Here is a 13,763-nt window from a genome sequence, read left to right as displayed (position 1 = left end):
GTTTTCCTTACTGACAAACACGAGCAGGAAATATGGGAAAACACTTCTCAAGTAAAAACGACTGGGCATTGAAGGTCACTCTTTGCTGTGTGGAGCTATGGGTGAAGAGTGGGCTTTAGAAGAAGGGAAACTTTGGAATGCTGGCCAGGCTCAAGGCACATTCCCAGGCTCCTCTGGTCTTGGGGAACTGAAGGTCACTTTCCCTGGGATAATCTCCAGCTACTGTGATGAATCAACACGGAGCTATTCTGCCAGGCTGAGGAGAACATGGCATGGGCCAAGACCTTTCATTCTCCTACTGAGTCATCTAGTAATTCCGAATGGAGGCAAAGACACAGTAATTTAAAACAGATGTCTCAGAGCTGGAGAGATGGCTCAGAGGCTATGAGCACTGGGACCAGGGTTCAATTCCCAGCACCTACATGATGGCTCACAACTGTCCTTCTCCAGGGGATCCAACTTCCTCACACATACAGGCAACATCAATATACGTAAAATAAAAAATAAATTATTAAAATGGTTTTGGAGCCTTCCAAGCACCTTTCCTTCTATGATGAAGCACCCCTAGCTACCCCTCAATATTCATCCCTTCTTCCTTGCTAACAGAGCACTGACTTTGGAGGAGACTGTATAGCAAAGATTGTGGCTAATCATCAATCCATCTCCTCTTCCTCCTAAATGTGCAACAGATAACATTTCCCAGCCTTCCCTGCAGAAAGTGTGAACCCTCACCAACAGATGCCAGAGGCAGTAGTCCACCTCAAGCCTGGCCCATAAACTATTGCAACACTGCCCCCATGTCCCTACTTCCACCACTGATTGGTACATATAAGTATGGCTACCTATATGTGCCACCCCCACCATCAGGAACAGCCAGTGCTGGACTCATGTGTGCAGAAAGCATATTCCTATCACTGTAGCCATGAAAGTTATCTGTTTTGGGCTGGAGAGATGGCTCAGAGATTCAGAGCACTGGCTGTTCTTCCAAAGGTCCCGAGTTCAATTCCCAGCAACCTCATGGTGGCTTACAACCATCTCTAATGAGACCTGGTTCTCCTTCTGGCCTGCAGCTGACAGAACCACTGTATATATAATAAATAAATCTTAAAAAAAGAAAGTTATCTGGTTTATGTTAGCATGAACCTTCTTCCGTGGACCCTGAAAATGTCTACATGGCCCCTTTAACTGGCAGAAACCATGTGATAAATTTCTGACCATTAAGTATAAGGACATTCTGCTGGGGTCTTTAGGAAAACGGCTCCTTTCCTGATAGAAGTTACCAAATGTGGCTGGTGACTTTTCTGAGGCAGACAGCTTGACCAAGGATGGGTGATCTCCTCCAATACCGAACAACCTCAGTACCCAGGGTGCATTTCTAAAATATATTTACCCATCAAACAGTACCCATCAGCACTACAGGCCTGTATCAGTCTCCTTGCCAGCTGCCTTCCCTCCCCTCCCCTCCCCACCAGCTTGAGGGGCTTGGATCTGAGTAAGCAGCAGTGCTCAGCAGATGTGCAAGACAAAAGGACAGAAGGAGGAAGGATGCTGCAGATGAAGAAGCACCTGTCCCTATAACCTACAACAAACCGAAGAATAAGGGAGGAACATCGGAAATGTGACAATAGCTGCTAAAAACAACAGCCTCCCACCTTCAGACATTTTGCTACATGAGGCCCTACGCTCAGGCCACTAAGTCAGGATTCCACACTACCTGCAGCCAAGGACACTCACCAACGCCTGCTTCGCTCATTCGTTACCTATTCACTCAGTATGTACGAGGCCCTATTTCACTGCAGTCTGTGTTAAGAGTGAACACTTCTGAGATGTGCTGGGTACACTGCCCTCCACTCCCCAGACGCCACTGAGAGACAGGCCCCTGAGCAGTCAGTGTGAAGGATAGATACGGAGAGGACACCCAGTATCTGCTGGGGCTGGAGCACTGGCTCGCGGTCCGGGACCAAGGTGAGACTCTCTCAACTCCTTTCTGGCACTGCGCACCCAAAGTTAAGGCTTCTCAAGCTGAGAGCAAGTAAAAAGGATGCACCTTCCGTAGCTGAGCGGACTGCAATTACCCACTGCAAGCAGAGTCGTTAAATACCATCCATTAATGCAGCTGCTCCAGGATAATCACCGGTCATTAGATCAAGAATGCACAAGAGGAGAAAAATCAAAACTCAGATACCATCAGCTCAGAAACGCTGGAGACAATAGGGTGAGCTGGGCTCCTTCTGCCTGCTGGTTCTTAGTTAGCTTTCAAAATATACTTTCTCTAGAAGTCAGTAATTTTTCACCTTGGAGACAGAGCCAAAAAAATGAACCATCTAGGCCATGACCTTCAATCATTAATGTCCAAGCTTTGATTTTTTTCAGGTCTGAGTTTCCATTAAGAACCAGGACAGAGGCAGACAGATTGGCGGCAAACGAGGACTGGGCTGGAAGAGAAGAGGAAAACCAGAGAAGTCAGAGCTCCAAGCCAGAGAAGTTGCCCCCTTTTAACTCAATTCTTTGGACATGAATGAAATCATTTGCCATTTCTGAGTATGAGGCAAGATTTTTTTTTTTCTGAGACAAAACCTCATTCATTTCAAATTTAAGCGGTTTTGTAATGAACAGAAATGAATAGGCTGCTCAGTAAGAGACAAGGATACCAGCTTCCTGGCATAGAAGGTGTGCTACCCACACTCAGAGCAGGAAGCGCTGAGGTTCCTAAAGAGTCCATCGCAGAGGTGTCGCAGGGCACAGCCCATGGCTTCAGGTCCCATGTCAGCTCTGCCAAGGCTCAGGGTAGACAGGCCAGCTGCAGGATGGACCAGTTAGTAAATCCAAACCTACCAACAGCCTCTCAGGTTAAAAAGGCTTGGTATGGCAGATACAAAAGACCAGGTAGCCTGACTCCTTGCCTCTGTCTCCAGCTACTCCAGCAGCTAGCCACTCACTGAGTGAGAACTGGGAGTCCAGTGGTTTGGAGGCTACTGGGGCAGCTGAAGAGCCAATATGAAACAGGAGCAGGGATAGCATCCTGTCAACTGGGAGCAATAATAATGCTGGGAATATTAGTAGGTGAGCAAATACTGGGCTTCCGGTCTCTGGTCCCACTTCCCACTAATGATCCCTATCCAAGAATGAGTTAAAGTATTAACCACAGAGCAGTGAAATGAGTTTCCAGTTTACTTAAACAGCTGTCAAGGCCACCACATGACAGCAGCATACATCAGCTGAAGGTCACCAGCCTCTCCCTCTTCATCACTCAGCTGCTCATAGCCATGACAGGGTGGCCATGAGCCAGGTGAGAGCTTGAGATGGTTCTTCACTGTCATACTAGTTCTTTGCTGGGAACAGAGGCTTAAAACCCTTTGTTCCATTAGGACATATGTATTTTGTCCTGTATCTATCCTCTTGGACAAAGGATAGTAGAAGAGTGCTTGCCCAGCATGCACGAGGCCCGGAGTTCAAACCCCAGCGACACGTAAATACTTTAAAGGCTATTTCTAAACCTATCAACTCAACATAACTTGCATCTCAACCAATATGAGCAGCAATAATAGTTAATATTTGTTAAGCATGTACCATGCACAGGTTCCGAACCCTTGGCATATAATATTATTAAACTGCATGACACCACAAAGTACTCAATGTTACGAGTAAGGAAACTGAGGCACAGGAGTTAAGTAGCTTGCCCAAGGAGACAAGGCTAGTGAGGCCACACCTAGAATTACACTCTGAGTCTTCACGGCTATCCAGCACACTGGGCTGAATTGCACGACCAAAGCCAGGTCCTCAAGGAGAAGAAAGCCATCAACAGAGACTCCCACAGCTGCACACCCGGGCGATCTCTCCAGGAAGTTAACAGAACACAGGCTGATTTGTTTGACTTTCAGGATCCTCTAAGGAAAGCCAATACCCACTTACACAGCTAAGAGGCCACCTGCAATCTCCAAATGGCGGTATAATCACATCGGATTAGCCAGCAATTGTAGCAGGATTATCCAAATCAATTCTCTGCTCAAGAGAGCTGAATTTTAAGGAGAGACTTCATTTATTACTGTTTTTCTCTTAAAGACATGGTCCCTCTTTGTATCTCAGGCTGGACTCCCCACACCCGCAATCCTCCGGTGGCAGCCTCCCAGGTGTGGGTTCACAGGCGTTTGCCATCACACTGGGTTCTGACGCAAGCCTTTCAGACACCCCGAAGACCCGTCCCTCCGCTATTTATTACTTCCCTTGCTATGACCTGACAAGAAGCGGCTTAGGGGAAGAAGGATTTATTGGGGCTTACTGGTTCAGCAGATGCAGTCCACTGTGGCAGGAATGACAGGGCAGCAGGAGGTGGCTGTTCGCTTTCCAACCACAGTTGGAAGCAGAGAGCTGTGAACGTGTGGCTCAGCTCGCTTTCTGCTTTTCATTCGGTCCTGGACCCCAACCCACACAACAAACTGTACTGCCCATAGTTACACTGGGCCCCCCCATCTCAGTTAAGATCTTCTAGATAATCCCACACTGGCATGCCCAGAGGTGTGTCTCTTAGGTGCTTCCAGACCCTGTCAACTTAATCAAAACTATCACACTCCACTGCAATACAGATCACTGACTTTCTGGAGGGTTCTGATGAGACCAAGGGCATACAAATAGGGGTCAAACTTCTGTCCTTGCCCAAATGTCTGCAGTGGCCATAGAGGCCAGAAGGGAAGCGACAAATTCTTTAGAGTCACAGATGGTTGTGAGCAGACATGTGGGTGCTGGGAATTGAACCCAGGTCCTCAGGAAGAGTGGCTACTGCTCTTAATCACCGAGCCATTGCTCCAGCCATTGTCTATATTTAAAAGGAAGTTCAAATATGTATCTCCCTACATTTTACTAGTAACTTTCAAGGCACACAGGTTTACTTCTAAGCTTTTAAACAATTCTGCTACAGCTTCAACAACTTTAGCGCAACCCAACTTTCTGATTTTAGAAGTGAAGCCTTAGCAGTATTTTTCTTCTATCTTCAGATTCTTCTGTATTTGCAATCAACAAAATTAGCATGATACTCATTTTATTTTATAGTTGAAATGCTCAAAATAGTATTTTCTATCTCTAAAGGTCAGTCTTAGATCCAAGAATGAGGCCAGCTGAGGGGGGCAAACTGCAATGTGTTGGTTGAAAAGAGAGGTCTCTAGAAAGCAAAGGGGCTAGGATAAACAGCATTCAAAGTATTTGTTAATTCGGTGTAAATGTTGGATTTACACGGTGTGGAAAGGAAGGGGAGGAGAATGGGGGTTCAAAACCAAGCATGATAACTCTGATCTTGGTCTGTTTTTTAAAGGTCTGGTTTCCAGGCTCTTGGCTACAGCTCTCCCTAAGGAAGCTGGTTACCTACAGTGATGCAGAGGGCGGCAAGGAGATGAAAAAACAATACCTTTCAAACAGAGATGTGAGTGTGCATGCTGGAGTGTGACTGTAATTATTAAATGAATTTCTAAGTTCCTATAAGTCCCTACTAGCTGGGGGGAACTGAGGAAAAAAATGGAAGAATATCCAAGTCCCCAAAATCCAGGAACTGTCTGTGTTCTACATTACCATCTATTATATGTTATAAATATATAGTATATAATATATAATATATATTAGTTACCATCTATTATATACTATATACATCTAAATATTCTATTATTGTTACCATCTATTATTAGATATCTGAGTTTCCCAAACGGTCCTCCAACATACGATGGGTAAAGAGATGGAGGGATGTACCCATGGGTGAAACGTTTGTGTGAAAAATGTCCTGGCCAAGAGGAAGAGTGGGCCCTGTTCTATCTGCAAGACTGCCTGACAGGTCCAGAACAGGTGCCTGAGAGACTGCCTCACTCCTACTAGAAGGCAATTCTCTTCCTCACTCACTGAACACAGGTGCACTGCGCTCTTCTAGACAGTTTCCACGACCTAAAGAATGAGGTGGCTCCCCCACGCCAGCCTCCAGACCAACCTGGCTCAGTGGACCAGATCCCCAGAGCACACTCCTGACACAAGTTTACAACAGCCCAGTGTCCTCCCATCTGGCCATGGCCATCTCGTAGATGGCTTCCCAGGTCTTTTAAGAGGCAGAATAGTGAGCCCAGCAAACTTTTCTTCAGAACACCATGAACCCATTTTTTCCTAGCTCAGTGACTCTGCCACTAGCCGTACCCCTACACCAGAATGCAGGCACATTTCTAACCTACCAACCAGAGTTCAGGCCTGGACAGATCTTGGAGCTGAAACCCCTCTTCTGAGTTGTCAGGACTCTACTGTTCTCCTATCTTCTCTCCTGCCTCCTCCATTTAGTAGCATCTTTCTCTCTCCCCCTCCCTTTCTCACTCACAAACCGCAGGCATTAATTAAACCTCTTCTGGAAAACAGATTTTTACCAGCTGCAGGAATTCTGGGTAAGAGCCAAACCTGAGGACAGAAACAGTCTGGGTGGGAAAGATAAGCTATTGACAACCACAGCAAGTAGTACTCTGAATTCTAGATTTCCCCAGATTTCCAGGCAGAGTGGCCAGAGGCCCTGCAGCCCGGACTCTTAGGTGTGCTCTTCCTCAAATTGGCCTTTCACATGAACAAAAGAGCTGGACTGTGCTTTCTCGGCCTACCACAAGCTGCCCTCACAGACCAAAGCACAGCCCTCAACACTGGAGGGGCCCCCTACCCCCGCAGAACTGTAAAACCACGTCACCAGGAATGTGCAGGAAGGGGCTCCCCTAGGCTGCCGCAGGATCCAGTTCTGGAGCGGGCAGCACCACTAGAGGGACAACGACAGAGTAAGAAGTAAGATGGGGCTACGCAAGGGACCCCCATCTCCCTAGCAGCTTCCTCCATCAGCAGGCAGGGGTTGGGGATGTCCAAGAAGCCAGGGCCACCAGGTGTGGTGGTACAGGTCTTTAACTCCAGCACTTGGGATGCTTAGGCAGGTGGATCTCTGTGAGTTTGAGTCCAGCCTGAACTACATAGAATTCCAGGCCAGACAGAATAAATAAATAAGTAAGTAAGAGTAGTATAAAGGGTCAGTCTTGGTGGACTTACCTCACCTCTCAGGAGACATCCTTAGGGCTTCCCCAGAACTCTGATCACCCCCCTACTCCCATTTCTGGGATGAAGAGAACTATTTCCTTCCTCAAAAGTCTGGAGCCTCCACTGAGGGATAGGTCCAGCTGTCAGAGCCTAACCTAGAAACCAAACCTTTTCCCCCTTATCTGCCCCTTCACAGCCCTTGTCCCACTAACTCATAGTGAGTCAGTCTCCAGCAAGAGAGATTTTAACATTTATACACATACATATACAAATCTGTTAAATCGAGAGATATTTTGAAAACACTGAAGCACAGCAGAGGACATGGGTTGTAGGCTCAAGACTGATGTAAGAAGGGTATTTTATGTTTTTCTTTCTTCTTTTAACAAACACCGAGTAAACAGGCCAGTGTTTAGCTCCTGGCCAGGTCCTAAGGTCACAGAAATCGGTCCACCCCCATCCTGCCAGAGGGACTCCAGACAGCAGCCTATCACTGTGAGGACAAGGAGATCTACCCAGGAAGTGGTGAACACTCAGAAGGGGCCACGATGAGCCCCCACTGTGTCTTTGGCTAGTTACTTATCTATTCAATGGTAAAGGAACACTGGGGCTATCAAAGAAAAACCAGACATCCAGATAGAGCGGTTGCACAGCTCCTAGTACTCCAGGTACTGCCACTGGTACCATCTGCAGACTCCCAAGGGATCTGTTATTGTGGACTGGCCGGGAGCCAATCCTAAAAGAGAAATACCAATACCCTTCACACACACGTTCTTTCTCTGAATAGGCAATTAATTTAATCTAAGATTAAAAAAAAAAAAAAACCCAGAAGGGAAGGGGTGAACGCACACACTGGCTCTTGGGCTGTCACCATGCCATCTCCGCCTCTCTCCAGGGACCAGGAGGCTTTCCAAGCCATCTGCTTTAAATCCTCTTCCCACAGATGTCCCGACAGGGCACCAACACCTCTGGGGAGGGGGCTGTTGCCAAGCCCGACCGACAGTTCCAGAGGGTAGGCTGAGCTCAGCACTGTCTAATTCCACAGTCGGGGTCCACCTTAGGGTATGCCGGAAAGAGCTACAAATGACCCTGCGTGGTGGAACTCTCCCAGGGCCCCTCTTTGATCATTCACCCCACGCTTCCCTATCCACACCAGATCTGAAAAAATTAACTGATTTTTTTACCTGTTGAATGTTGAGAAAGCACCCTTGCCTTTCCACAAAGACACTGGCCCACCCAAGAGGGGACAGTCACGTTCCCCTGCGCTTCATTTAGCCGAAGTGGGTGGGAGTTAGGGATCTGACTCCACCGCTAATCATTCCCCATCCACAGGTATTACCGAAAGCCAGCCGCCGGCGCAAAGGAATCCTGCTCCATGTTTGTGTGTGACAAAGCCGGGTTCTTTTTAGAAATCGCAGCCTATCCAAGTTCACCAAGCAAAAGCAAGCAAGGAAGTATCTACACTGTCCTAAGGCAGAGCACCGAACAGGCTTAACCTGCACGCGAGGAGTGGCCCCAGGCTGGGCCCAGGGTTCCGGCGCCGCAGGTAGGTGGAGAAGCAGCCCTACCCCCGGGGCAGGCCGTGAAGTTACAGCTACCTTTTACCTGGGCACCGCAGGTTGGAAACAGTCGGGGGAAGGGGACCCCCGGAACTCCGATTCCCGCCGCAATCGCGCGGGGGGCAGAATGGGAGCCCCCCCCCGGTGGCGACCGGGGAGAGGGAGGCAGCACGCACCGGGGAGAGGGAGGCGTGGGAGGATTCGCGGGGGAAAGTGGGGTGTGCAGGCAGGCTTCTAGGGCGCAGGAGGGGGGGTGGTGAAAAGGGAGGCGGCTCAGAGGGCGGGGACCCCCGGCGCGGGGAGGAGGTGTAGGGGAGAGGTGGAAACTGGGGAGCGCATAGATGAGACGAAAAGCTCAGTGGCGGGGTTCACACCCGCGGCTGGAAAGCACGCCCCTGCCTCCCGACCCCGGCATCGCGGACCTCCGAATCGCTCGGGCCCGGCGCGCGCCGCACTCACCGCCTAAGGTCCCGGCCTCCCTCGGTTGCTGTGCGTAGGGCTCTCCACCCGCAGCCAGCTCCTCCTGGCGGGAGTGCAGCGGCGGAGGCGCGCGCAGGACGCCGGGTTCGGGGCTTCCGCAGCGCCCCCTGCCGGGCCCGCCGGAGCCCCTGCCCGGCCCGACGCGCTCGGTGCGCCCCGGAGCTCCGCCCCGCAGGCTGCCTGCCGTGCGGGACGAGCCGGCCACTGCGACCCGCGCCCCGGGGCCTGGGAAGCGGACACGTCCTCGGGGTGTCCAGACGGCCCTCCGGACAGGCTCGGGCCACGCAGCCCGGGACGTGGGGAGCACGCGCAACTCAGAGCGCACAGGGCCTGTGCTTGTCCCTACGCCGGACCGGGGAGGATGCCAGGGCCCCGGAACACGACCCTGGACCCGCCTCGGCCCCACCAGCGGGTGCTCCGGGGCTGCGTGCCTGACCCCACGCCGCGGATGTAGCCGCGAACGTGGCTTCCCGGGTGCCGCGTGAACTCAAACTGTCAAGATCCTAGCCACCGCGCCACCTCCACCCACGCGCCTGTCCCGCTCTTCTCTTCCGGCGCGGGCCACATCCGGCCTGTGTCTACTCTAGACTTCGCTGTGGTTTTTGTCCCTCAAGGCCTGCAGGCACCCTAGAGAGGTAGCAGACGGTGAAGTATTCCTGCACGGCCCCGGGGCCTGCCGCTGAACACCGCGCGGCAGTAGCTCTGTGATGCGGTTGTTTTATTTGATCAGTTTGTGTGTCGTCTTTTTTTTTTTTTTTTTTTCAAATGTTGTTAAGAGGGTTCTCACCAACGGCAATCATCAGGCCTTTGTCGTCAGTTTCAAGTCTACTGCGACACCCCTGTGTGCCTTTCTCTCTACTCAATCTGGGCAAAACAGGTGCAGTAAGCCACTGTTTCCTGTGAGGTTGCGGTTCCAAGGGAGCTCAGCACTTGACTTTCCCTAACTTGTTGAATAATGACTAAATCCAAACACTTTATATCTTACCCATATTTCTGTCTATCTCCGATTTCCCCTGTCAAATCGGCACGTCTCAAAAGGTTCTGCTTCCCTGGTCTCAATCCCATCTACCACTGGGGTCCAGCCATCGGGAGTGTCCTCTTCATCCGAAGCCTTGATGGCCAGCAGGCACCTGCCTGAGGACACTTAGCTACTAGCTAGTGCGATCCCTCCCACCTTACCCAGACCCAGCACCACCTTCAGCCTGCTTATGCTTTGAGCACTGTTGACAGTGTTCTGCAGTGCATGAGCATGAAATCTCACTTGCCCCTCTCCCCCTTAAACCACCCGCCCCGGCCCTCCGGGACCCCATGTTCTCTTCCTTCTCTCCGGAGACTCTGACAGTTCTGCACTAATTCTAAGTTCCACTCCTTCACAAGTCACAACAGGCTGCAAATGCCAAACGATCACATCCATACAAGCTCAAACCAAAATAAAAATAAATAAATAAATAAATAAATAGAGAAATAAATAAATAAATAAATAAAGCTTAGGGCAGCTTCAGGCCTGAAACCTGACCTCTACTAACTACCTTTTAAGGACCACAGGAAGCTCCAGGAGACCCAGGCTCACAACTCTCCCCCCAGCCCCAAACTAAGCTCTCTCTGCCAACTACTCAGGCAAGCCTGCCCTCTTTCTTCAGGACTGGGCCCTTGTCAGTCCTTTGTCACAACCACTGTAACCAACAGGGGTTGGTTCCCTTTCTTGGCCGCTTTCTCGCCCTTCACGTGGAGTGTGTGGGCAGTCCTAGGTCCAGTGCCATCCCCAGGGCACCATTCTTCTCTTGCCACTATCCCACCTGACCGTGGCTTTCTTCTGGTAGTGCCCAGGCTAGACGTGATACACAGGCCTCCTCTGCATGTATCCTCCTCCACAAAGCACTTAGGGTTTCCATCTGCGCCATCCCGCATCTTACCTTGAGACCAGGATTGTCTTCTTGTTACCCTTGGGCTCTCTGGCCTCTTTCCTTCATCCTCTATTCCCTAAAGGCTTGGATGTCGTCCCCATTCTGGAGAAAGCATCCCACCTTTCCTAAGGACTTTTCAGGATGGAGGGTTTTTAGGGAAAAGAAAAGGAAAGGTTTCTGCAGGGAACTATACACAGGGAATCATATCAGGCCCAGCGATCACATTAAATCTCCTTCCTCTCTTTAGTGATGAAATAGGGTAACCCCCCCACCCTGAGGCAGCGGGAGCCACTGGGCTAACAGCTGAGGAGGCTGTGCCGGATGGCAGATCCCCTCACGCAGAATGGAGGAGCAGATTTCTCTCACAGTGGACAGCAACCAAGTACATATTCCAAATATCCCCTACCTTCCTCCAAGTGAAGTCGAAATTCTGTTTCTCTGGACCTGGCAACCGAGAGAGTCCTGACTGGGACAAGTCCCCAGCACAGCGTCACACATGGTCCTGCAAAACATTAGTTGTCATCATCAGTATACATCCGGTAGGGCAGCAAACTGTGCCCCCTGGATAACCGTAAAACAGAATAAGCAAGGCACCACTGACTCCCACCCTCCCTCCCCGGCTGCTTGCAGCCTACTCCTTTGTCCTTGCCACACTCAACATTTGGCCTCCAGAAAAACACTCCACGTTCATTGAAAGCTGAGCCCGCCCGTCTTCTGAAAACACTGGTGGCTCCAAGTCATGAATATTCTGCTAGGCAGCACTCCTTGCCACTTTGCCCCAGCCATCCCTGCTTGGATTGGAGCGGCCATCAGCAGATGATCACCTGCGCGTCACTCTGGACTCCGGAGCAAAAAAAGCCTCAAATATTTGCACAGCCTCCTTTGTCTGTGGACTTATAGAAGCCGCTCCCCGCCCACTCCCTTCCTACAGAGGCACTGCCATGGGTGCCTAATCTAGGGCAGAGCCTGAGCTAACAAATGACCTTGCCAAGGATTCTGCCTAGGGAGAGGAACAGGCCACGTTATTTGAACCAGTCTCTAAGCTGCAAAGGCCTGGGATTGCCCACAGTTCTGCCTTAGAGCCAACAGGATTTCTGTGCTGCCTGACAAAATGTTCAAATGAGCAATATTATTTCAAGATTCTCTTCATGGTGGGTTTTGTTTCTCTGGTTATAACAAGAATGTTCATTTACTACAAGAATGTGGAGAAATGCTAAGTGCTCAAAATTAAAGGTTAAGATAAAAATTATTCAGGATAGATTTCTGTCGATTCCTACAGCAGAGAACATCAGACTGACTGAAATACTTACGTTAAAATGGAAATTGTCCTGTCTACCCCACATCTGCAAACCCAGAACCTTGGAGAGAGAGAAAGAGAACAAAATTTCTTGCAAAAGGTTAAAAGTCTGTTCTTAGGTGGCTGCACAGCTGCCCTTCCTGACACAAACTCATGTTTGGGAAAGGCAGTCCCCTCCCAGCTCCAGGGTGGTCTGTCCTCATTTATGCATGCATGATTCCTTTTCCTTACTGCCAGCTGTGGTCTCTTCCCCAACCCCCACCAGGCTTATTATGAAAGCCCATTCTCACTCCTGAGAGCAACGGGGGAGGGGGCCGGGGTGAACTCCTTTTTCCATCTATCTGGGTGGAATTTAATTATAAAGCCAAATCTGGAAAAACAGAACACAAAATAACCACATTAAATAAAAATAAAAGAGGGCTCTGAACCTGACCTTGAGCCAAAAGAAAAAAAAATAGAGTAATTCATTGAATCATAGATCTAAATATTCATTTTCTTTTGTCCTCCAAACTCTCAGCACGACTGAGAGATGTTTCCAAGGACAAAAGAAACAAGCATTAGAAGAATGCACACAAGTCACATTTAAAAATCGTAAAAAGACAAGGGCTGGGCTGGAGAGATGGTTCAGCGGTTGAGAACACTGGCTGCTCTTCCAAAGGACCCAGGTTCAAATCCCAGCACCCACATAGCGGTTCACAACTGTCTGAAAATTCCAGTTCCAGTGGATCTGACAAGACCACACAGACACACAGGGAGGCAGAATACCAATGTAAATAAAATAAAATAATAAAAAAAGTATTTTTTAAAGAGACAAGGGCTGTGGCAAGGTTTTTTGTTTTGACTCTAAAATGGTGCCTAGAACATAGTAAGCACTTTATAAAAGCCAGATGAATGAGCATATGAATGGCCTTCTCATTTTACAATAAGAAGCAAATCAGGAAGGACAGGAGAAGAGATGAAGGACCCAGCAGAGATTTCTCAAGTTCATACTGACATGAGCTACAGCAACTGGAGTTGAGGGTCCATGAAAAAGAATGGTTCTGTGTACAACCACAGACTTTCCCTTAGGGCCCAAAGTAGCAAGATGGAAGCTAAAACAGAGTTAAAATACTGAGAGTCACCGTCAATTCATGCAGAAGTCTATGGCCAAAGGAGAGCTGAGGCCAAGAATAATCAGCTTGCTCCAAAGTCACCCACAAAGTGAGAGACTAAGATAGTGAGCTGGAACCCAGGTCCTCTGGATATTTCAGGGCCCTTTCACTGAGCCTGGGCTTTTCTAATGGAAAACCAAAAACCAAAAACCAAACCAAACCAAACCAAAACCAAAAACATCAAAGCAGCTCTACAGAGGAGCCAAAGAAATTTGATTTAAAAAATTTCAAAGACTGCATACAAAAGCCCTGTGTGCCCAGGTCATCACACTCGTGAGCACTGGCTGAGCAGGGCTCTGACATCTTTTGACTCTGGTCCAGCCTTTTCTGTTGGGCAACAGTTTAT

General features: G+C 49.3%; 1 protein-coding gene across 3 annotated transcripts in view; it reads right to left on the bottom strand.

Moving 5' to 3' along the window:
- The window catches only part of Pxylp1 (2-phosphoxylose phosphatase 1), a 66,778-nt gene extending 55,235 nt beyond the window's left edge, over nucleotides 1-11,543 (bottom strand). The window contains exon 1 of one of the 3 annotated variants that reach the window (XM_060385462.1): nucleotides 11,376-11,543. The gene's annotated coding sequence lies outside the window, so the exon portion shown is untranslated. Of the gene's footprint in view, nucleotides 1-8,631; nucleotides 8,795-9,044; nucleotides 9,591-11,375 lie in introns of those variants that run through there. The other 2 variants (XM_060385461.1, XM_060385463.1) reach the window with 2 other exon arrangements.
- Between the last annotated feature and the right edge of the window lie 2,220 nt (nucleotides 11,544-13,763).

The sequence above is a fragment of the Meriones unguiculatus genome, chromosome 6 (assembly GCF_030254825.1).
Source record: "Meriones unguiculatus strain TT.TT164.6M chromosome 6, Bangor_MerUng_6.1, whole genome shotgun sequence".
Lineage (NCBI taxonomy): Eukaryota > Metazoa > Chordata > Mammalia > Rodentia > Muridae > Meriones > Meriones unguiculatus.
Note: the sequence above shows the minus strand (reverse complement) of the source record. Positions and strands in the feature narration are given on the sequence as shown.